The 25,542-nt window shown below is 40.1% G+C and overlaps 1 protein-coding gene across 12 annotated transcripts in view; it reads left to right on the plus strand.

Annotated features, from left to right (window-relative positions):
* LOC105469876 (transmembrane protein 108) overlaps positions 1 to 25,542 on the plus strand; it is a 343,076-nt gene that overhangs the window by 64,205 nt on the left and 253,329 nt on the right. For 2 of the 12 annotated variants that reach the window (XM_071090928.1, XM_071090930.1), the window contains exon 2: positions 19,128 to 19,244. The exons of 9 other annotated variants lie outside the window; for them this stretch is intronic. The gene's annotated coding sequence lies outside the window, so the exon portion shown is untranslated. Of the gene's footprint in view, positions 1 to 15,916; positions 19,245 to 25,542 lie in introns of all 12 variants that reach the window. One more of the 12 variants, XM_071090929.1, reaches the window with a different exon arrangement.

Here is a 25,542-nt window from a genome sequence, read left to right on the forward strand (position 1 = left end):
AGAAGAGAAAACCAAACACCGCATGTTCTCACTCATAGGTGGGAACTGAACAATGAGATCACTTGGACTCGGGAAGGGGAACATCACACACCGGGGCCTATCATGGGGAGGGGGCAGGGGGGAGGGATTGCATTGGGAGTTATACCTGATGTAAATGACGAGTTGATGGGTGCTGACGAGTTGATGGGTGCAGCACAGCAACATGGCACAAGTATACATATGTAACAAACCTGCACATTATGCACATGTACCCTAGAACTTAAAGTATAATAATAATAATAAATAATAAGAAAAATAAAAAATAAAAAGAAATAAAAAAGACACACACACACACACAAAAATAATTGTGGCAAAGTTGACAGTCAGCTGCCATCTCTTTCTTGCCTTGCAAATATTCTTTCCATTCAACAGCAGTGTTTTAACTTTTGCTGTGTGGATCATCAATCCGTAAGCTACACTCAAGGCAGAAGACTGAGGTTCTCCTAAAAAATGATAATTGGGTCATCTTAACCTCTTACACAGAATCTTCCTATAGCACAGGTGAGCAATGTTCAGAGCCTCCCCGTGTTTACTCCTGAGGATGCAGTGATGGTTTTTGTTTGTTTTTTTACAGACAGAGTCTCACTCTGTCACTCAGGCTGGAGTGCAATGGCACAATCATGGCTCACTGCAGCCTTGAATTCCTGGGTTCAAATGATCCTCCCACTTCAGCCTCCCAAGTAGCTGGGACTACAGGCATTCACGACCACATGCAGCTAATTTTTAAAAAATTTTTGTAGAGATGGGGTCTTGCCATGTTGCCCAGGCTGGTTTCAAACTCCTCACCTCAAGCAATCCTGCCTTGGCTTCCCAGGGTGCTGGAATTACAACTGTGAGCCATGGTGCTCAGTAGTTGTGGTATTGTAAAGTGAGAAATGGAGATGAGAGAGACTCGTAGGATGTCTCTACTAATGGATCAGCACAGGCTTTCTTGTCTCTTCAGGTTATATGCTGAATGGCCTCACCTCATCCAAACACACAATGCTGATACCTCTGCCTCGCCTACTACCATGCACCGTGCCTTTCCTATAATGTATATTAAAATAGATGACAGATGGTAAAGAGCAAAGCCGATTCTGTAAGCCTTGTTTTGTGAGTGCTTGATCTTTTATTTCAGTCACTGTGCAGTTTTCTGTGCATTATGTTTCTCGTATTCTAGAAGACCAAGTATATCTAAATAATTTGGTATAATGCCCAACAGAAGACTGTGGGTGAACTGACACTGAATAAATGATTTACAATGAGAGAATGGAGATTTACAAATATGACAGCCAAGGAACCAGGGCAACAGTTAACTTGAGCAGTCGGCCCCAAGAGGAAGTTTCTTGGTGTCCTAGCAGAAGGGAGCCAGTGGTCTGTGTTGGTACCACAACTATCTCCTTCCTTCTTTTCTCTTCTGTCCGCACTCTTGCATGTCATGCGAAGGGCTAAAACATGGTGAGATTGGCCATTCCAGATCATGTTGTTAAGTTCTATAGAGGTCATGACCTGGGTCATTGTAGAAACAGATAGCAGTCTTTTTAATCTGTTTCTAGAATGCGGTGTGCTTAGATATGCAGTCACTCAAGGTTAGTATCTTTGCATCTGTGGTGTTTGGTATTTAAAGAATTAATTTAAACACCTTTTATTCAAAGAAAAATCTTAATGTTCTTTGGAGGTTAATGAATTTCAAGTATACTTGGGATTTAAGAAGTAGACAAAAAGTAAAAGAAGTAGATTTCTCATATAAGGAGTAAGGAAAGGATCCAGTTTCAGCTTTCTACTTATGGCTAGCCAATTTTCCCAGCACCATTTATTTATTTTTAAATTTATTTATTTTTTTATTATTATTATACTTTAAGTTCTAGGGTACATGGGCATAACATGCAGGTTTGTTACATATGTATACTTGTGCCATGTTGCTGTGCTGCACCCATCAACTCGTCAGCACCCATCAACTCGTCATTTACATCAGGTATAACTCCCAATGCAATCCCTCCCCGCTCCCCCCTCCCCATGATAGGCCCCGGTGTGTGATGTTCCCCTTCCTGAGTCCAAGTGATCTCATTGTTCAGTTCCCACCTATGAGTGAGAACATGCGGTGTTTGGTTTTCTCTTCTTGTGATAGTTTGCTAAGAATGATGGTTTCCAGCTGCATCCATGTCCCTACAAAGGACACGAACTCATCCTTTTTTATGGCTGCATAGTATTCCATGGTGTATATGTGCCACATTTTCTTAATCCAGTCTGTCACTGATGGACATTTGGGTTGATTCCAAGTCTTTGCTATTGTGAATAGTGCCGCAATAAACATACGTGTGCATGTGTCTTTATAGCAGCATGATTTATAATCCTTTGGGTATATACCCAGTAATGGGATGGCTGGGTCATATGGTACATCTAGTTCTAGATCCTTGAGGAATCGCCATACTCTTTTCCATAATGGTTGAACTAGTTTACAGTCCCACCAACAGTGTAAAAGTGTTCCTATTTCTCCACATCCTCTCCAGCACCTGTTGTTTCCTGACTTTTTAATGATCGCCATTCTAACTGGTGTGAGATGGTATCTCATTGTGGTTTTGATTTGCATTTCTCTGATGGCCAGTGATGATGAGCATTTTTTCATGTGTCTGTTGGCTGTATGAATGTCTTCTTTTGAGAAATGTCTGTTCATATCCTTTGCCCACTTTTTGATGGGGTTGTTTGTTTTTTTCTTGTAAATTTGTTTGAGTTCTTTGTAGGTTCTGGATATTAGCCCTTTGTCAGATGAGTAGATTACAAAAATTTTCTCCCATTCTGTAGGTTGCCTGTTCACTCTGATGGTAGTTTCTTTTGCTGTGCAGAAGCTCTTCAGTTTAATGAGATCCCATTTGTCAATTTTGGCTTTTGCTGCCGTTGCTTTTGGTGTTTTAGACATGAAGTCTTTGCCCATGCCTATGTCCTGAATGGTACTACCTAGGTTTTCCTCTAGGGTTTTTATGGTATTAGGTCTAATATTTAAGTCTCTAATCCATCTTGAATTAATTTTCGTATAAGGAGTAAGGAAAGGATCCAGTTTCAGCTTTCTACTTATGGCTAGCCAATTTTCCCAGCACCATTTATTAAATAGGGAATCCTTTTCCCATTTCTTGTTTCTCTCAGGTTTGTCAAAGATCAGATGGCTGTAGATGTGTGGTATTATTTCTGAGGACTCTGTTCTGTTCCATTGGTCTATATGTCTGTTTTGGTACCAGTACCATGCTGTTTTGTTTACTGTAGCCTTGTAGTATAGTTTGAAGTCAGGTAGCGTGATGCCTCCAGCTTTGTTCTTTTGACTTAGGATTGTCTTGGCGATGTGGGCTCTTTTTTGGTTCCATATGAACTTTAAAGCAGTTTTTTCCAATTCTGTGAAGAAACTCATTGGTAGCTTGATGGGGATGGCATTGAATCTATAAATTACGTTGGGCAGTATGGCCATTTTCACGATATTGATTCTTCCTATCCATGAGCATGGTATGTTCTTCCATTTGTTTGTGTCCTCTTTGATTTCACTGAGCAGTGGTTTGTAGTTCTCCTTGAAGGGGTCCTTTACATCCCTTGTCAGTTGGATTCCTAGGTATTTTATTCTCTTTGAAGTAATTGTGAATGTTGATGGGTGCAGCACACCAACATGGCACAAGTATACATATGTAACAAACCTGCACGTTATGCACATGTACCGTAGAACTTAAAGTATAATAATAAAAAAAATAAGAAGTAGATTTCTCATGGCTTAGATGTCTGGTGATGAAAACATAACTGCTTTCTAATATTTTAATGTTCTTCCTGTGGTAATTTCAGAATGCATTCATTGTGGTTCTGTGCCATTAGGTGCCGGCACAAAGGAGTTGTTGATAATAACCTAACCTGGGCACATTTCCTAGCCTGTAAGTTGATTTATGGTTACAGATTCTCTGCGCATGTTCATCACTCCCTACCCCCACAGACTATCATTTTTGAAGGAACTTGAAAAATAACATTAGTGGCATTTGAAAGGATAACATTAGAAAATTATCTGTTGTTATGTAATATCTATTATATTGCCTACTACCTATTTTATTGTTCTGCTGTCTGAATGTTAGTCTTCCATGTAGAATTCATTTGTAGTTTGGCTTGGTTTAGTTTTTATCCAGAGAGACGTAGAAATGTGGTTTACTGTTACTTTTGAGGATGAGGTCTATTAGTAAAGAAATATGTGGCCCATTATAACCCATTACTGTCTATGTGGAACCTGCAATACACTCATCCATCACTTTACATAAAGAACTAACAGAATGCAAAGTGTATGAAAATTTGCTTTAGGTTTTACACCTCAGCCTTCTAAGTTTCAGTTTGGTTCAGTCTGAGAAAGGCCTAGTAAATCAAGGAAAGAGAAGGGCTGCCTTGTGAGGCTATATTACAAAAATGAAAGTTGCTCAGCTTGGATAGATACTTACCAGTAGGATATATTACTGAAATCCAAAAGAGGCCAGGTGTAGCAGCTTGTATTAGTTCTTTTTCACACTGCTGATAAAGACACACCCAAAACTGGGAACAAAAAGAGGTTTAATTGGACTTACAGTTCCACATGACTGGGGAGGCCTCAGAATCATGGTGAGAGGCAGAAGGCACTTCTTACATGGCAGCAGCAAGAGAAAAATGAGGAAGAAGCAAAAGTGGAAATTCCAGATAAACCAATCAGATCACGTGAGACTTACTGTCACGAGAGGAGCATGGGAAAGACCGGCCCCATGACTCAATTACCTTCCCCTGGGTCCTTCCCACAACATGTGGGAATTCTGGGAGACAAAATTCAAGTTGAGATGTGGGTGGGGACACAGCCAAACCTTATCGTTCTGCCCTTGGCCTCTCTAAATCTCATGTCCTCACATTTCAAAACCAATTATGCCTTCCCAACCGTCCCCCAAAGTCTTATTTCAGCATTAACCCAAAAGTCCACAGTCCAAAAGAGGCCAGGTGTAGCAGCTTGTATTAGTTCTTTTTCATCTGAGACAAGACAAGTCCCTTCTACCTATAAGCCTGTAAAATCAAAAGCAGGCTAGTTATTTCCTAGATACAATGGGGGTGCAGGTATTGGGTAAATACAGCCATTCCAAATGGGAGAAATTGGCCAAAACAAAAGTAAAAGAAGTAGATTTCTCATGGCTTCTTTTAAGGGGTTAAAAGAAAAACAAAGGGGTTACAGGGTCCATGCAAATCTGAAATCCAGTGGGACAGCTCCAAAATGATCTCCTTTGACTCCAGGTCTCGCTGATGCAAAAGGTGCGTTCCCATGGTCTTGGACAGCTCTGCCTCTATGGCTTTGCAGGGTACAGCCTCCCTCCTGGATGCTTTCATGGGCTGGCGTTGAGTGCGGCTTTTCCAGCCACACAGTGCAAGCTGTCAGTGGATCTACCGTTCTAGGGTCTGGAGGATAGTGGCCCTCTTCTCACAGTGCCACTAGGCAGTGACCAAGTAGGGACTCTGTGTGGGGGCTTAGACCCCACATTTCCCTTCAGCACTGCCCTAGCAAAGGTTCCCCATGAGGGCCCCACCCCTGCAGCAAACTTTTGCCTGGGCATTTAGGCATTTCCATACATCTTCTGAAATCTAGGCAGAGGTTCCCAAACCTTAATTCTTGACTTCAGTGCACCTGTAGGCTCAACACCACATGGAAGCTGACAAGGCTTGGGGCATCCACCCTCTGAAGCCACACCTGAGTTCTACAATGGCTCCTTTCAGCCATGGCTGGAGCTGCTGGGACACAGGGCACCAAGTACCTAGGCTGCGCCCAGCACAGGGACCCTGGACCTGGCCCACGAAACCACTTTTTCCTCCTGGGCCTCCAGGCCTGTGATGGAAGGGGCTGCTGTGAAGGTCTTTGACATGGTCTGGAGACATTTTCCCCTTGGTCTTGGGGATTAACATTAGGCTCCTTGTTACTTATGCAAATTCTGGCAGCCAGCTTGAATTTCTTCTCAAAAAATGGGTTTTTCTTTTCTACTGCATCATCAGGCTGCAAATTTTCTGAACTTTTATGCTGTTTCCCTTTTAAAACAGAATGCTCTTAATAGCACACAAGTCACCTTTTGAATGCTTTGCTGCTTAGAAATTTCTTCCCCTAGATACCCTAAATCATCTCTCTCAAGTTCAAAGTTCCACAAATCTCTAGGGCAAGGGAAGTATGCCACCAGTCTCTTTGCTAAAACATAATAAGAGTCACCTTTACTCCAGTTCCCAACAGGTTCCTTGTCCCCATCTGAGACCACCTCAGCTTGGACCTTATTGTTCATATCACTATCAGCATTTTTGTCAAAGCCATCTAACAAGTCTCAAGGAGGCTCCAAACTTTCTCACATTTTTCTGTATTCTTCTGAGCGCTCCAGAGTGTTCCAGCTTCTGCCTGTTACCCAGTTCCAAAGTCACTTCCACATTTTCAGGTATCTTTTCAGCAACACCTACTCCTGGTACTAATTTACTGTATTAGTTCATTTTAATGCTGCTGATAAAGACATACCACAAACTGGGAACAAAAAGAGGTTTAATTGGATTTACAGTTTCACATGGCTGATGAGGCCTCAGAATCATGGTGGGAGGCGAAAGGCACTTCTCACATGGCAGCGGCAAGAGAAAAATGAGGAGGAAGCAAAAGTGGAAACCTCTGATAAACCCGTCAAATCTTGTGAGACTTATTCACTATCACGAGAATACCAGGGGAAAGACTGGCCCCCATGATTCATGGGTCCCACCCACAACACATGGGAATTCTGGGAGATAAAATTTTAGTTGAGATTTGGGTGGGGACACAGTCAAACCATATCATGGCTCATGCCTATAATCCTAGCATTTTGGGAGGCTGAGGTGTGCAGATTGCTTGAGCCCACAAATTTGAGACCAGCTCTGGCAATATGGTGAAATGCAGTCTCTACAAAAAATATTTCTGAAAATTAGCTGGGCATAGTAGTGCACTTCTGTAGTTACAGCTGCTTGGGAGGCTGAGGTGGGAGTATTGCTTGAGCCCAGGAGGTTGAGGCTGAAGTGAGCCATGATCATGCCACTGAACACCAGCCTGGGTGACAAAGCAAGACCCTGTTTCATAAATAATTCAAAGGATGGTGAAGAGTTGAGGATTTGTTCAGTACCTCCAAAAGAATATTCTTTACAACTTGAAGTAAGCATGAGGACTTTGATTCCACTATCCATCCATTCCATGAAGTCTGAAACCTGGAAGCAATTTTTTCTAAAAATTTTTTCTGATTATAGAAGTAATATGTTAATTGTAGAAAACATTGTTGAGCACAGTAAAGAAAATAACCTGTAATCCTATATCAGAGAGATAATTGTTACAATAATCATAACTGTAATCATGGTGAATCAAACTTTGTGTGTTTATATATCTAGATATTTATTTCTAGTTGTGTATACAATAATTGATTTTTAGAATTGAAATTGTATTGTTTTTATACCTACATTAAGAACATTTCCTCATTGTCACATACACCTGTGAAATATCCATCATTTAGATGAACCATAAATTTCTGTGTCCTATTTTTGATTATTTAAGGTTATCTCCCAGTTTTTCCTTCTATACGTAATAGAGCAATGAAAAGAGCCTGTTATGTAAACATTTATGTGAAAATTTCTAGTTATTTTATTATGGACAATGCCTAAAACTGGAATTTTTGGGTGAAAGCTCCTGATAGTTTTAAGGATTTTTGAAACACATTGCCAGATTGTCCTCCAGAAGAGCTCCCATTGTCTTCCCATATCACCATGGTCTTCCCACATCATCATTGTCTTACCAGCTTGCCCAGTGCCGTGTATATCAGGCATTTTACTCTACAAATGATGTTCCCTTCACCATCCCTGCTTTGGTTAAAGCTTTAACATTTCTTCACTGGTTTGCATCAACAGCCTCTAGGCTTGACTGTCTCCAAGCACTTTCCATGTTTCCAGTGTGATCCTTCTTACATAGGAATTCATCACATCAGTGGCTCCTCTGTAGCCTTTACATTAACCCACATATCCTAGCATATATGTAGAACTTTTGGGGATTTGAATAGTCCTGACCTCCCCAACCTCATCTGGAGATAATTGCCTGCCTACAGTCTGGGCTTCATTCCTGTTAAAATATAGTAGAAGCCCTCTAATCTGAGGCAAGATTTTTTAATTTAGAAATATTGGCTAAAATAATGAGAGATTATTGTCTTAAAATGTTTATTTTACATACATCTCTTAAAATGTTTATTTTAACTTAAAACATATAGCTGGACATTGTTCACCAATCTTTTGATGTAGGAGCAAGACCTTTCCTTTGGATGTGGTTCCACCCATTGGAATCTACTCATTGGAATCCCATGTCATTTTTCTTGCATAACCACACCTATAATATGTCACTTGTAAGTTCCAGTTTGGGATTCTTTTAAACAGAGTGAATACAAGGGCAAAATTTTTCCAGGTTGTTATGATTTATTTTCCAGTCTTGTATGGCTGCCTCACTCCTAATTTGACAGTAATTTTTTGGGACCTAGTCTTTTTGGGGCTATTCTATCTAGTTTTATAGAAGTAGTAAGTCTTTTGGTTCACATTCATATTCCATTGGTTTCTATAATATGATTAAGTTATGTGATTATAATACCAAGCACAACTAGCACAAACATATTGAGAACCAACATAAATCACCTTTGGCACGCATGCCTCTCAGCTGGGAAAGCAGAAATCCCCCCAGCATACTGTAGAGACGCCTTCAGGTTGAGGACACTTCACTTGGCATGGGTACTGGTGAGTGCATCTTTCAGAAGGAGTGGAGAATATTTGTCAATGTAGGAGTTGGTTCAGTGGAGGCCAGTGAAAGAAGTTTCTGTTGTGTTTACAGTACCCTAAATATGTTGTGGTCTCTCGCTTCTTTATCTTCAGCCTGCTGCTTGCTCTGAGATCCTTGCAAACTGAACTCCAGCATCCTAAATTAATGCAGGAAGTTTTCTCTTTCACAGACCCTCCCCTTCCAGCTAGCTGCTCCTCTTGTGTGCTCGTGTACCACCACATGCTTTTCTCTGTTTAAGTGCCTATTGTAATTTATTTGCTTAAAGTCTCCCTAGATTAGACTGTGAGTCCAGTGAGACAAAGGGCCTTGTCCTTTACCTCTGACTCCCTAGCTTCTGGCACAGTCTTGGCTCTTAGAAAATATGGGTAAATGAAAATGAATTTCTTTAGCAAGTGGTATAAGCTAAAAATATACATATCACATATCCTAATTCTAAGACACATTCAGTGTCCCTGAAATTAGAACAGGACTTACAGTAAATGTGTTCAGTTTCTTAGCAGCTGTTACTCAATTGATGGTAGGTCTTAAAAATCAAAGGAATGAGAGGGCATGTGAAAAAAAGCTCAACATCACTGATCATTAGAAAACTTCCATTCAAACCTCCAGTGAGATACCATCTCACACCAGTCAGAATGGCTATTATTAAAAAGTCAAAAAATAACAGATGCTGGCAAGGTTGTGGAGAAAAAGGAACACTTAAACACTGTTGGTGATAGTGTAAATTAGTTCAGCAATTGTGGGAGACGGTGTGGCAATTCCTTGGAGACCTAAAGACAGAAATACTGTTCAACCCAGCAATTCCATTACTGGGTATATGCCCAAAGGAATATAAATTATTCTGTTATAAAGACACACGCATGCCTATGTTCATTGCAGCACTATTCACAATAGCAAAGACATGGAATCAACTGAAATGCCCATCAGTGGCGGACTGGATAAAGAAAGTGTGTACATATACACCGTGAAATACTATGCAGCTATAAAAAAGAATGAGACCATGTCCTTTGCAGGGACATGGATGGAGCTGGATGACATTATCCTTAGCAAGCTAATGCAGGAACAGAAAACCAAATACCACATGTTCTCACTTATAAGTGAGAACTAAATGATGAGAACACATGGACACATATAGGGAAAGAGCACACACTGGGACCTTTCAGAGGGTGGAGGGTGGGAGGAGGGAGAGGATCAGGAAAGTAATAAGTACTAGGCTTAATACCTGGGTGATGAAATAATCTGTACAACAACCCCCCATGACACAAGTTTACCTGTGTAATCTGTACTTGTACCCCTTTAGTTAAAATAGAAGTTAAAAAAAAAAATGTTAGATCACCTCAGGGACAACTAAACTTTAGTGAGCATAGTTGCTGATGTGGCAGTGTTCTTCCATAAACACCTCTCCATGTTTCTGTCAGAATCTGCTTTCTGGGCCTTCAGTAACCAGTGCAGCATTCCTTGATTTCTAATTCCTAAGGGTGGCTCCGAGTAGGGAGGTTGTGTAGCCCCATGGTTATGAGCATGAGGACTGGAGGTCAGATGTAGGCCCTGCCTCTTAGGCAAGTCAGGTCCTCAGTTTTCTCATCTAGAAAATGGAGAAAGTCATGACTTTGGGATGATGCATGAAACCACTTAGAGCTGCTTGGCATGCAGTATACCTTCAATATATTCTAGCAGTTGCTGTTGCTATTGTGAAACCAAAGAGTTCATAGAAGTGATCCTGTAAATAATATAATCAAAGAAGGATTCATAAGGTGCTTCTATAAATAATATCATTTCTGTCAGACACTCATTGCAAAGAATTCAAGGAGAAAGTACTAGTGGGTAGATGTTGATTCTGGAATCTACCATTTAACAACTGTAATATGTCTGGGATATTTTCTTCATTTAGCCTTGATTTCTGTACCAATAAAATGGTATAATAATAATGCAAAACTTGGGGGGTTATTAAGCATAGCAAATTATAGGATACATGTAAAGTACAGCTCCTGGCAGATAATAACTACTCAGTAAATGTTAGTTATCTCTGGCAATTATAATTCACAGTCACAGACTTGGGTATGCAAAATAGAGTTTTATTTGTCTGTAACTGAATGTTTCTCACCTCTTGAATTTCCATTTCCACTGATGACAGAAAACTAAGTCTTGCCAATTTATGATAAATTCAGCAACTTTCAGACTTTTTTTCTTAATCTCTAGTTTGAGTAAATACTCAGTTGATTTTGGATTCTTTCCTTTTGCTTTCTCCCAAAGGGTGAGGTCCTGGGGAGCAGGTGTTTTTCTGATATCCATATGCTTCTGTTCAGATGTAGGGCTCCTAATGGTCTTTGGCCCTGCTGTGTGCACAGCTGAAAGTTTTCATTTCTCTCCTGTCTCCTGGGATCCTTCAGGGTCCTACAGATCCCTTTGGTTCCCTGAAGTCTGGTTCACCCGCCTAATCACTGACACTTTGGGGGAAACTCTCAGTGTTCTCTAGCACCTCGCAGGAGAGCCAAGAAGATGTAAGACAGCCTCCATTCATTTTGTTGCCCACACTGTGCAGCCATAGCTCCTCCATCCCTCAGGCCCCTGCTGGGTGCTGAGATTTTCTCAGAGCTGCTACTTTCCTGGATTTCCCAGGCACAGGCATCTGCCTGAACTTACCTGGTGTTTGTCACCTGAGGATTCATCCCTTTTCCACCTGGGCTTGACTTAGTGTGGATTGGGAACGAAGAGTGCTGTTTCCTTCTTAGAAACCCACAAGAGCATATAACTGTTACTCTTTGTGTTAGTTTTCTATCACTTCCATAACAAATTACCACACATTTTGCAGCACAAAATAGCACAAGTTTATTATCTCACAGTTCTCTAGGTCAAACGTCCAGCTTGACTCTGCTGACATCTCTGTATCAGGTGGCACAGGGTCAAAACCCAGGCCTACTTCGAAGCTCATCAGGTGGTTGGCAGTTTCTTGCCATTGTGGGACTGAGATCTGTTAGCTGGCTGTCAGCGGCAGGTCATTCTCAGCTTCTAGAGGCTGTTCATGTTCCTTGGTCCATGGCGCTCTTCCTCCATCTGCAAAGCTAGCAATGGTGGGTTGAGTCTTTCTTATGGTTTGAATCTCTCCAACCTTCCCTTCTACCTCGTCTTTTTTGCCTTCGTCTTCCAATGCATCTCTCAGTGACTCTTCTGGCCTTCCTCTTCTGCTTTTAAGGACTCAGGTGATTACATTAGGCCTACCCTCATAATTTCCCTGTCTTAAAGTCAGCTCATTAGTAATCTTGATTCATTCTGCAAAGTTCCTTCACTGCAGTACCTGGGTTAGTGGTTGACTGAATAACTAAGGAACAGGAAACCTTGGGGGTATGTGTGTGCGTGCACATGTGTGTATTTCTTTAGAATTCTGCCTAACACACTCTTACTCCCAAACTTCCACAACTTTCTCTCATCCACAAGTAGAGGGATAAACTGGCTTGGCATATATTCCTTGAAAACGATTGCTTCTGCTAGAACTTCAGTTTTTGAACCTAAGCACTTTTAAAAGTGTCAAACTATTTCCTCTACAGCAAACCTGAAGATGCATCGGATATCTAGAAATAAAACCAATATTTTTCTCTGTTATAGCCTGTGTACCCCATGGGCAATGGGTACAAAGAGGTCTCCCCATCTCTTAGGGTGGTGGCTAAAGGGTAAAGGGCCTTCTGAAGGCATGCCAGTTTGGTTAATCAAATGTTTATTGATTATTCTGTTGGCAGTGCTGTGGGAGATCCTGCCCTCACTGAATTTGTAACCTAATAGGGGTGAATGTCATTTAAATACATACTTATAATAAGTGCAGAATATGGGAAGACTGGGGAATACGCAGTGTTGTCAGAGCCTATAGGAGGAGGCTGGGACTTCCAATTGAGAGGTTAAATCTTTTTTTTGTTTTGTTTTGTTTTTTGTTTTGTTTTGTTTTGTTTTTGTTTTTGTTTTTGTTTTTTTGGCTTAAAGACAAGCTTTGAAGAATGGGTGGGTTTCAAGAAATAATTTTACATATTTGCGATCTACTATGTACTTCTATACTGGCTTTCACTTAGTACTCACAGTTCCTTTTTGTGGCAGGGATTATACAGTTTGTGTTACAGATGTGGGAGCTAAGCCTGAGAGACTTGGCTCAAAATCAGATTCCGGTCATTGACTGACACAGATTGAACCCAGCTTCACCAACTCTAAATCAAAACCATGCAGAGAGAACTGCATGAGTGAAGACAGTGAGGTAGGCTAGTGTATCATGCAGAGCTAGCCTCCAGGGTGGCTGACCATGATCCCCAGCTATGGTACTCACACCTTTGTGTGGTTTCCTCCCAAACTGAATAGGAATGGCCTGCATAACCAATAAGATGTAGAAATAATGATGTGTGGGTCTGAGGCTAGGTTATAACAGATATTGCAGCTTGCTTTACTGGATCTATCATTCCGAGGGAAAATAGCCACCATGTTGTGAGGACATTTAAACATCTTTTTGGGGAGTTCCATGTGACAGGACTATGTAAGAGCCATCATGAAAGCAGATATTCCAGTTTCAGTCAAGTCTTCAAATGATTACAGTCCAAGGCAGCAACATGACTATAAGTTCATGGGAGCCTCAGAGCTAGAACCACCCCAGTGAAGCTGCACTCAGAATCCTGACCCTCAGAAACTATGTGAAATAATCAGTGTTTATTATTGTTTTAAGCCATTGTGTTCTGGGCCAATTTGTTTCACAGTAATAGATAGCTAATACAGTATGGGGTTTAAAAGAGTAATTTTATTTAAATAATGTTGAACAGATTGTAAATAACTTGCCTGCCAGACTAAAAACCACATTTTTTATTCTGATGGCATGAGGGAACCACTGAAGGGTTTTGAACAGTAGAGTACTTGGAAAAATAGACTATTGGAGAGTCTCTTGCATATAGAATATTTACAAATTAAGTGAATTCCATGTCATTTGGGCCTGGAGAGGAGTCACTAAGAAATTAAATACCCCCCAAATACTTCTGCTTCATCTTTTTTGGTCTGAAAATCTTAAAATATGTATCTGCCTTCTTTTGCAATTCTAGGAATTGTGTTTCATTTTAAATCTTTTTCTAATTAGTGGAGATTTTCCTACTTCTAGCATTCATACAAGATTAGAGTCCATGAAAGATAAAACAACTTGTTCCAAGAGTATGCCGGGGCAAATCTGTGGGTTACCACCAGGATGAAGTGTATATGGTGTATATGTATGATGATTACATTTCAGCCAAACACAGACATAGCAAGGAAAAGTGTGTAGTAGAAAAATTCTGATCTTGAGCCTCTGTTCTCTAGCCTTCTAGTGGAGTCAGATTACAAGGGGGATTTAATTGCCAGCAAGACCTTGATGTTAATTCAGCTGCCAAAAAAGGGATTGCTCATGATTCACCAGGCTACCCAGGAGAAATTGGGTGACACATCCTGAGTCTCTAAGACCTTTAGGTCTTGGAAGGCCTTTACCTGATCCTGGTCACTGAACCACTATGGCCTCTAAGCCACAACCTTTTTGGAAGAGTGATCTGGGTATGATGAATACTTTCTTTTTAAGTAGATTTCCTAAATCCAGGTTTATAGGAGGTAGTCTAAAGTGGCTCCACATCTTTGGATTTTGCTTGAACCTTGTAAGGACTGACAAATCTCCTATAAAAATGTTGTTTATAGCCGGGCATAGTGGCTCACACCTGTAATCCCAGCACTTTGGGAGACTGAGACAGGTGGATCACCTGAGGTCAGGAGTTCAAGATCAGCCTGGCCAACATGGTGAAACCCCGTCTCTACTAAAAATACAAAAGTTAGCCAGGCGTGGTGGTGCGTGCCTGTAATCCCAGCTACTCAGGAGGCTGAGGCAGGAGAATGGCTTAAACTCTGGAGGCAGAGGTTGCAGTAAGCTGAGATTGCACCACTGCACTCCAGCCTGGGCAACAGAGTGACACTTCATCTAAAAAAAAAAAAAGGTTGTTTGTGAAGATGACCTTTCTGTATCATGGGTGCACTTGGCCTTGCAGGTGACCTCAGAGACTGTCATGCCTGTTTTGCTTTGCTTGGAGTTCATAGGCAGAATGATACAGTGGAAAGAATAGTAGGTTGGAGAGTCCAGAAATGAAAGTGCTGGTTCTTATGGTGCTCCTAACTAGCTGTGTAATCTTGGGCAAGTCACTGAATTCTCCTGGGTCACACAGCTTTCTTGCCCATAAAGTGAGGGAGGGTTGGAATAGATACTCGAAGGTTCATTCTAATTACAGTACTCCGTAACTTGTGATTCCTTTTATGAACTATCTTCATCAAAATTGAGGTACTGCTAGGCATGGTGGCTCACACCTGTAATCTCAGCACTCAGGGAGACAGAAGTGGGAGAATAGCTTGAGCTCAGGAGTTGGAGACCAGCTTGGTCAACATAGTGAGACCCCGTTCTCCACAAAAAGAAAAAAAAATTGAGGTACTATATAATCTCTAGGGAGAGTTCAGAGTAATAAACTGATTCTATTTCTAAAGAGAATAGGGCAAACATTACAACCAGATATATTCCTTGGAAACTTTATGCACTGTTAGTAGACACAAATACCTATTCGTTAGTTTTCCAAGGTTTTTGTGTAAGATGAGTGTTCCTTTGTAATTGTAAGAAGCATTTAATTCCTGAGACTCATAAAGGTATGAAAAACATGAGAAAGGCTGCCATTGCATGCATTGACAGTGCATAAGTAAACAAATCTGTGCTATATTGTTCAGTGTGTTTTATATTGTTTAATAGCTGCAATTTTAGTCAATTATGATTTGTAGCATATACTTAACATCATGCAGGGGGTGCAGCCTCCTGCCTAATAATCAGTGTGACCTTAGTTTTGGTGCAACATTAGTATATAATAGGGTACTTAGGAATTGTGATTTGTAGCTATGACAGATTTTCTTCTTAGGATTGGTAAGTGCAGACAGGGCCCCCATATGAAACCGTTACAGGATAACTGAGATCTACCAATTAATCAGAAATCCTCTATTTTAGCTTCCACTGTAATTGCATCTCTTCTTCACCAAGCCTGTTTTGCCTGTTTTTTTCTCTTTCCTCAGAGGATCAGTGAAAATGCAATCAGATGAGCAAGCAGACAAGTAAAAAGGAGGAAAATCAAAGAGCCTAAATATTCTCTGAGAGAGCTACATAAACTCTGTTGCTTCTGGAGTTGATTTGAGTGTGGGGGAGTGGGAGGAAGAAAAGGTCACCAGGTACGGAAGCTTGTCTTATTTGAGCATTCAGCCACAGCTTCCAAGACTGAATAGACAGAAATAAAAAGTTGGTGCTGGCTATGTGCACCAGGTGGTTCTACATCAGTCCTCCCACTGTCGACCATGTTTACACCAGTAGGTTATTTTCTACACTCCTTTCATTCTGAGAGGATTACATCCTCCATTGCTTTCTGTCCAGGAATCCTCCAATTCCATCTGAAAGGCATGTTTGTGACATTTCTAGTTGGATCAGGAATTGACCTTGACCTGTACTGGTCTGAGGAAATTTCGAGTTGCTGGGTGACCTGCATCTTGTTGTCACATAGCCAGATAGTATTGTGAATCCATTGCTGATCTGTGTTATATCATAGGGCCAGAGGGATACTGAGATTTCTTGAACTAAATCAGACATTTTCTAAACTCTGACTTGAAACAGATACAAACTCCTGAACCCACTGAAGTGAGACTATCTCCTGAGGCTGTGGTTCTCAAAATGATGTGAGCATCAGAATCTCCTAGAGGCTTTGTTAAAGTCCATTTGTTGTGTCCTCACTCCCAGAATTTCTGATTCAGTAAGAGTACAGTAGGGGCAAATATTTTGCATTTCTACCAAGTTCTCAGGTGATGCTAATGCTGTGGACCGGGTCCAGGGACCACTTTTGAGAGCCATTGTCCTAAGGGGCTTCTTAACATGGAAAGATTTGAAGTCAGACCATAGTCCTTCTGAGATTTCTCAATCCTTTCACTCTGTTGACCCAGCTTGTCTCCGACCTACTGCCCCTTGGGTGTGGGGGCCATAGATGTGTGCTCATATCCTGTCTTTCAGATCCATAGTGCCCAGACAACTAAGATTGTGTCTGAACTGTGGTAGCCATCTAGTCCGAATTTTTAAATGTAGTATAAAAGCCAGAGATTTAGGGCAGAATTTATGTCTCCTATTGCCTTAGGAACATTAATCTTGAAAAAACAGTCTTAGGTGGAGAGAATTCTCATTTTTATCTATGAGGAATTGAAACTCAGAGTTTAAATTACTTGCTCAGGAAGTAAATGGCAGAGTTGATATTTGAACCCAGGATTCTGGCTTCAGTGGTGATTTTCCTTCACCTAAGCTTCTCTTTCTCTTGGGCTCCTTTTGAACTGAAGATTTTCTTCATCCTTTCTTCTCATCATGAGCCTCTTTAATTAGAGTGTGAAGTATGACTTTAATATAGATATAGATATATGTGTGTATATATATGTCTGTATGGAGGCCCATTTTCCAACAGTTTTATCTAGCCAGTGAAGTCCTCAGATGTGTGTGTATTCATATATAAATATATATGCACACATACATTGCTTCATTTTTAATATTTTGCATGAATTTTATCATACCATATAATATGCATCTTTGTAGGCTGCCCTTCAGCAGTTAGAAACAGGGCAGAGAATACATGTAGACCCCCAGGTGTAGTCAACACATACACACACACATTATTTATCCACCTACAAGCTGGCTTGTTCTTCATATCTTACAGTCTAAGAAAATGTCTCTGTGGTAGCTAAGAACTTGTACTAGGTTCCAGCATACCCTTGACTGTCATCAGTAAATGGAGTTGAAACTGGCTTTGCTTACCTTGCTTCTACCCAGTAATGCTCTAGAAAGGAGATCAGGGCATCACTTAGTTCTGTGGGGAGAGAGGTGGCAGGTCTGTATTGACACATTCGTCTGTTGGAAAACAAGAACAAACCCTGAGGGCTTTTAAAGTATGTTCTGCAGTGAGAGTTTATATGCTTTATCCACATTAAGAGCAATACAGTTTTTTTTTTCTTTCCTGAAGAAAACAGTTCTTTTTCCATTGTGGGGGAAACAAAAAAGAAAGAAATTCTGGCATCTCTTGTTGAAGGCTGTAAGGAGGCAAGGAGCTGGATTGCAGGAGGAATGGTAATAAGAAGGAAAAAATGATGGTCATAGATACTCCTCCAGGAACAAAATGACTCTGGGAAGATATAAAATTGCTTGTTTTTGTTTTTACATTATCAAATATTATGGCAAAATGTATCAGTGAACCTTACTCCGTTCCCCAAGGAAGTAAGGAAGGAAGGTTTTAACAGCAATATGGATGGATGGGTGGCTCATAACACTCAGTGACTTAGGTATCCGATAGCTGTTAGAGGCATGTGCACCTGCTTTGGTTTTCTGCAGTCACCTAGTGTTTCTCATGGACAAAATCAGGCATAAACCCAACATTTGCATTATACTTAAAGTGTTCCCTGATATATCAGTTGTGTTGAAACAAATTCGTGTTTTCAAAATAAGCATTATAGAAGAATTGAATTTACAAGTCAATCCTCAGAGGATGAGTGGAACCCTCCACCCACCTTCTCATTTTTTAAATAGTGATGGTCATCTGTGAGCAATCAGCCATACGAGGATGACTTTTTTGTGCATGTTTATATCATATCTCTTATAAAATGTTAAATAATATTAAGAAACATAAACATGTCAAGTCTTCCTTCCAGCCCCACAACACAAATAATAATAATTTTAGGCCAAATCAAAATATCCCATGTATCAAAATGGCCTTGTCAAGATGACATGTCCTTACCCCACCCCACCCCTACCCTTGAGTTGAGCCAAATAGAGGCTGAGTCACTGACGACTGGATGTTATTCATTTTCTCACTGATTATTTTCCTTGACTAAGGTGGCAGCTGTTGAACTGGCTCTGTAGTGTTTGATGAAGTGTATATATATATAATCATTGGTTCTGGGTCCCAAGGCAGTTCCCAGGGTCTTGTTTGTTGATTTTCAGGATGTGGCTGCAGGTACTGCCCATTTCTCCGCAGATCCTGCATTCAGAATGATTGATTCTGGGGCTTTCTGGATGTTCTGCTCTTTTTAAGTCCACTTTGGGGAAAAAAAGGGAAGCTACTACTTTCACATGAAGAAAGAAGTAGCTCTATATCTTTGAGCCTACATTTGCAAGGAAACCGTGTCTAGAAAAAGCATAATCAAAATGATGCCCTTGGAGGGAGCACCTGGCTGTTTATAACAAATGAAATCCTTGTCTTCCAATTAGAGGGGCAGCTGGAGTCTCATGTGTGCATTCAGGTTGCAAAAAGATGAGCCACTATTAGATGAGCCACCACTAACAGAACTGCTGGGATGATGTAAAGTAATAAATTACACCACTTATGTAAGTATGATAGCATCAATGTAAGCATATAGGACATTTTGTTGTAAATCTAGATTTAGGTATCAACTATAAAACCCTAGAATCTATGGCAAGTAGGAAATGAGGAAAGTATGTTTTATCCTACACCTTATCTTACAGTGAGGTGAGGCCTGCAGAAGCAACAATGACTAGCCAGGAGATGCTGATGAGTCATAATGTAACTGAACAGTAAAATAAACGCTAGAATTCCCAACTGTTCTTTTAGTACCATAGTATTGATTTTTGTAATTCGGTGAGTTTTGACCACTTATTTAAGATTCCAGATAGCCCTCCTGTTGTTGTTGTTGCTGCCGCTCTCCTTTATGCTAGCATTTGTCACACCTACTTGATTTGATTCCCTGCCTCCTGCCTTCATTTTATTTTATTTTTTAAAGCTGAGAAAAATGAGGGTTGCTTGTATTCAGGCCATGGTTACCACCAGTTGGCTTTATTTCTTTGGTCGATATCCTCTCTTCCATGGATAGAAATATGAATAAGAATAATCCTTGTACAAAGAAAACAAAAGTGCAAGCCTACTTTGTATGGAGGCCCATTTTCCAATAGTTTTGTTTTATCTAGTCAGTGAAGTCCTCAGATGTGTTACTTGAGATGCAAGGAATACATTGGGAAAAATGCCCTAGAAAAGTAGTAGCTTCCCTTTTTTTCCCAAAGTGGACCTAAGAAGACTAGAACATCCAGGAAGTCCCAGAATCAATCATTCTGTATGCAGGGTCTGCTGAGAAATGTCCAGTACATGCAGCCACATCTTGAAATCAACAAACAAGACCCTGGAACTGCCTTGGGACCTAGAACAAATGATAATCTTGATAATGAAAATCTTGAATGTTTATCTTTCAAGATTTTTCTTAAGCCAAATTGGGGAAAAATATGGATTATGAAAAATGCTTAGAATTAAATCCAATATTTAAGATATGTTAAGTGTTCATATGCTATTGTATAATCTTTAACCTTTCAAAATGAATTCTAAAAACCACACAATTGGAGGACATTCATAAAAGACTGTTTACAGTGTCATTTGTGCAATTCCCACACACCAAGGATAAGCTGACTAATAATAATATTAATAGCAGCAGCTAAAACTCACTGAGCACTTACTAAGTGCCTGGCATCATTCTTCATGGATTACATGGAACTATTTAATCCTTAACCCCAAAAGGAAAATACCATCATTATTTACCCCATTTGATGGGAGGAAACTGAGATTCAAAGAGGTGACTACTTTCATAAAGCTAGTCAGCTACTAAGTTGAGGAGCTGGAATGCAAAGCCAGGTTGTCTACTTCCAAGCTTACACTCCTAGTAGAAATAAAGGGAGGAACCAGTAGCCTTGAGTTAGCCATGCCTTTCTCACTGATCAGGCAAGAAAGGGCATGCCTCCAGGCAGTTTTGTTATCCATTAAAGAGAAATAAAAATAATACATGTTTTTTTTATTTCTCACAGATTTGTTGTGATAATCTTTGAAGATGGGAGAGGAAGTGGTGTTTAATGAATACCTGCTATATGCAGGCACTATATCAAGTATTTCACATAACATCATCAGCTATTGCTGTCCCTGTTATTGTGCAGGTCTCAAATTCACTTTTGACTGTAGAGTCACTGCCATTTTCAAAGGATGGAATCATTGCCATCTGTTCTCTGTGTGAGTTTTTCTTGTTGCCTGTCTTATTCAACTGATTCCAGTGGGGGTGGGGAGTTATTTTTAAAGCAATACATATTATTAGTAGAAAACTTGAGCAAAGAATTTTAACAGGCAGTTTACATAGGAGGAAACTTCACAGGCCATCAAACACTGGAAAAGATACTCCAAGTCTTTAATAATGAGAGAAATGTAAATAGATGGTCTGCCTCTGTGGGCTTCATCTTCAACATCATCTCATCTCTTCTTAAAACGAGTTATCCATTTGTAAATTGCTGATTTCTTTGGGACATTGCCTTCGTAAACATTTTGTGAAGCATCAATAATTTCAGCATTCTTCCACCCAAGAATCACAGTAAATTTGATGTTTGTGCTTCAATTTTAGCAGAATTTTTGTTGCTTGGATAGGAGCACTTTGCAAACTGATGTCTTATACTTCTTAGTGCCTTAAACTAGATCCTGTTTAGATATGTTATAACAACTTAGTATGAGTTTATTTTGGTGCAAAAAAGAATTTGAAATCCATGTATAGGTTTTTCTTAATATTCATTTTTCATGAACTTTTTGAAGACTTCTTGTATTTATTTACATAAATAAATGAATAAAATGGAGGAGGCATATTACATATGCTTTTTTTGTATCCTGGCTATGAAGATGGGCTAAGTCATCTGTAAGATGCCTTCAACTTTGAAGACACTCTCCCCTCAAGGCAAATATCAGTTCATCAAATCCTGTCAAGTTATAAATTGGCTTGGCTTCAGCATAATCCAAAACATATTTTGCTAAGTACTCTTGTTATCAGCTATATGAGATACCAGTGTACCAGTGCATTCAAAGGAAAATATATCTGTATTTTGATTTATCTGCAGTTATTTATTTGTTTATTTTTTGAGACAGAGTCTCACTCTTGTCACCCAGGCTGGAGCGCAATGGTGCAATCTCTGCTCACTGCAACCTCCTGAGTTCAAGCGATTCTCCTACCTCAGTCTCCTGAGTAGCTGAGACTACAGGTATGCACCACCACACCTGGCTAATTTTTGTATTTTTAGTAGAGACAGGGTTTCACCATGTTGACTAGGCTGGTCTCCAACTCCAGCCTCAGGTGATCCACCCACCTCAGCCTTCCAAAGTGCTGGGATTACAGGTATGAGCTGCCACACCTGGCCTGATTTATCTGCATTTAATTCAAACAGTACACGTTTTGACTTGGTATGCTGAAATCGTTTTCGTGTATTCAGACCATTTCATAGGCTGATAGTTTACTCTAAAAATAGAATACAGCATCTAACAAATATTAGTCCTCAACGGAACAAGTGAGGTTGAAACTCGATCTAATGTACCAGGAAACCATCCCATGTGAGTGATATAGTGGCTTTTAATAGGCTAAAGCTGAACAGTTTCTGATGACTGCTTGCTCAAAAGCAAGTCAATCAGTGAGTAATAGAGTTCAGAATCTTTATTCTCTGTTTTGTATCTGGACTGTGAACAACCCTTAATAAAGAGTGCATTCCTTTCTGCCAGAACTGCCCAATGGAAGACAGCAAGTTTATCTAGGCTTCTTATAAAAGCCAACTGAAACCTCCCAAGGGAGAGTCAGACCTCAGATCGTTGCATTAGGAGCTGAAAATCAGAGTGCCATTGGCTGTTGTTGCCATGGTAATCACTGCTGACCCTGCAGGTTCTTCCTCATGATAGCCTTCTCAACAGGTTCACTTCTACTGCTAAGGTGTGAGGTGTGTGTCTCTGTTTGCTTGTGGCAAAGTTGTCATGTTTTACTCTAAATACAAAGTAAGAAGACAGGAGCCACCAATGTTGTGCACATAAAAAATGTTAAATGAAGATTTTTGGGGTTGGATTGGGTGCATCGGGTTTGGAAAAAAAATCAGAGGTGTCAGTCACTATTCTCAAAATCTCCGTGAAGCCCCCGTTGTTGGCTGCTGTTTCTCTTGAACAGTTCCAATTGCTTTTTGGAGTAATCAGCAAATGGGTAAGGTTTGCAACTCTCCAATCCACAAAGTTCTGTAGGTGGCCAGAGAGGGGAAACTGTCCTTCTTTAGAATCTATTATGAGGCCTTTTTGGGGGAGGAACAGCATGGACTTAACAGGCTTCTGAGTACTCATTCTATTAGGTTGTCTGGTTTTGGGGAGTTGGTAGAGTACTAACTCTAGGTTCTCTGATTTCTAGGAGCTGGTAGAGTACTAACTCTAGGTTCTGTGATTTCTGGGTACTGGCAGAGTAATTACTTTAGGTTGTCTGGTTTCTGGGGCCCTTCTTTGGGATTTTTATGCCCATCCAGGTGTGGAAGCTACTCCGTGGTAATAGTCTTAAAATCATCTTAAGATTTTCCAATCCTGAGATTTCCCCAAACCTAAACTGATATTAATAGTCTTGTCAGATTTTTGCCATGTGTTCATTGAAAAAATAATCTCCTTCATGTTAATGTATTACTTATGGAATTATTCTTTCCAAGAAGAAAGGAAATATAACACCCAAAGTTTTCAAGGTAGTTTAAGCATTTGTCTTAAGTTTCATGTTTGCAAAATACTCTTCATTTGGCTCTCATTTATCCTTACGAGCCTAGCCACACCTGCCCCCAGTGAACATCTCAAATTTACTAAGAAATAAAAATTGAGTACAGGTGATTTGCCTTGGATATTGCTACCAGATTGTGTTTTTCCCCAGTGGAGAAGCAGATGTATTTAAAACTGCACTTAACACCTGAAAAATCGCTGTCCCAGAAGCTACTAAGTCCTTTGTGAAATCACAGTGAGGCTGAGGGCTGAACCACTGGTGGTTCTCCTACCCGGGGCTCTGCTTCATGCAGACATAAGTGAATCAGATGCCAGGGGGTTTCAGTTTACTGTAGGGGGTGTGTAAACAGACATAAGATTATTTACTTAGGAAGTGTAGTGTGGGGACAAAACCACAGACCAATAGTAAGAAGGTTGGTCTTGATGCTGGGCTCTTTTTCTAATAGTGCGGACTTGATCACATCATTAACCTCTCTTACCTGTAAAATGAAGACACCTGCCTTTCCTATGCCACAGGTGGTTGTATCAAATGAGGTAATGTTTAACATTTTTTGCAGCCTCTGAAGTACTTTGGAAACACACTATCTCCATTCTCCGAGGCCTGATCGTACACTGGCTGGAAATGGCATTTTCACATGTGCTTTTCCTGAGTCTAGGTTGTCAGGTGGATATTTCTTAGGCTCCTCAGTTTGAACAAGCTGTCAGAGTGTATCAAAGAATACCAGATAGGAGGAGAAAGAAAAATAATAGCTTAAAAAAAAAAAAAAAAGGGAAAAAAAGAGTAGGCACTCCCCTCCACCCACTCTCTGGTTCCATTCAGCACACTGACTTCATTCAGCAGTTTTTTTCCTGCTCTGTATGCAAAGACAGAGCCTCTTATGAGAACTTGGATGAACAGTGGAGTATAAACACTCATTTAAAAATAAATCCAGATGTAGTTGGCTGCAGCCATCTGACAGAACCCTGATTCTCTCTTCAATAATGCCGTTCATTTGTACCACATTAATTCAGGGTTCTTAATAATTTCTCCAGGGTAAGTCTGAAGTTTACTTTGTTTTATCTATGAAGAAAGGACCCACAGAGCAAATGAATAGTATAAATACGTTTGCTAGGACACATTTAGCCTGCTTGAGAGGAAGGGCCATTTTCGAATGCCTTACTTGCATCTATTTGCATCTTAACTATCTACTGATTATGAGTGATTCTAGTCATTAAAGCAGCCCTAGGAGGATTTCTTCTTGGTGATGTTTTATTAGCATTTAATTTGAACTCTAATAAAACTCCATTTTTAAAAACTCACCCATAATTCAATATTGTCACACATCTTCCTTCCATCGGTATAAATTTGTTGTAAGGCATTATTGTAATTAATTGCATGCCCCCAACTCCCTTGCATATCATCTGGTACAATTACATCCTTTTGAAAAATATTTTCCATTTTCCTTTAGTTTCTTAAGATTAAAGTGTCCTGACACATAAATGGCATCACTAAGGCTTGAACTTAGAGAAGAGCTGCCTGTAAGAAACCAACTGGGAAGGAATGTAATTAGTTATTTCCACTATGACTAGTTTCCAGCCCAAGATAGAGGCCAACTTCTTCTTAGATTTCTGTAATTGCATAAACTAGACCTTATTCATAAAACAACTTCTGTACCATGCTTCAGATATAGTGAATACTAAGTATTTAATGAATTAAGGCATGAGTGCACATCTTTTGGGTTTTCCTTTGTCTTTCATGTAGACACCTTTTAATATCAAGCAGTCTGTATTATAATAGGAACTCTGCAAGAAGATCATATTGAAAGCGGTGTGTTCAACCCATCCATCCACTCATTTTTCAAATATTTTGAGGGACACTTATGGACCAACCAGACCTAAAGGTCAGAGGAAGTCTATGCCTCTGTACATCTCACATTTAGTGTTCAAGCCACTTAATCTTTAAAACTGAGATTGATACATTCTACAGTCTTTGCCTCTTACTATACTTTGAGTTGCTATGTGCCTGGTTCAAATCCTTTCCCAGTCATCCTCCTATGGTTATTGCTTTATGCCTAACTAGACCACTAGTTACAACAAAGCAGATGCTCTGGG

This window comes from Macaca nemestrina, chromosome 2 (genome assembly GCF_043159975.1).
Source record: "Macaca nemestrina isolate mMacNem1 chromosome 2, mMacNem.hap1, whole genome shotgun sequence".
In the NCBI taxonomy this organism is placed as follows: domain Eukaryota; kingdom Metazoa; phylum Chordata; class Mammalia; order Primates; family Cercopithecidae; genus Macaca; species Macaca nemestrina.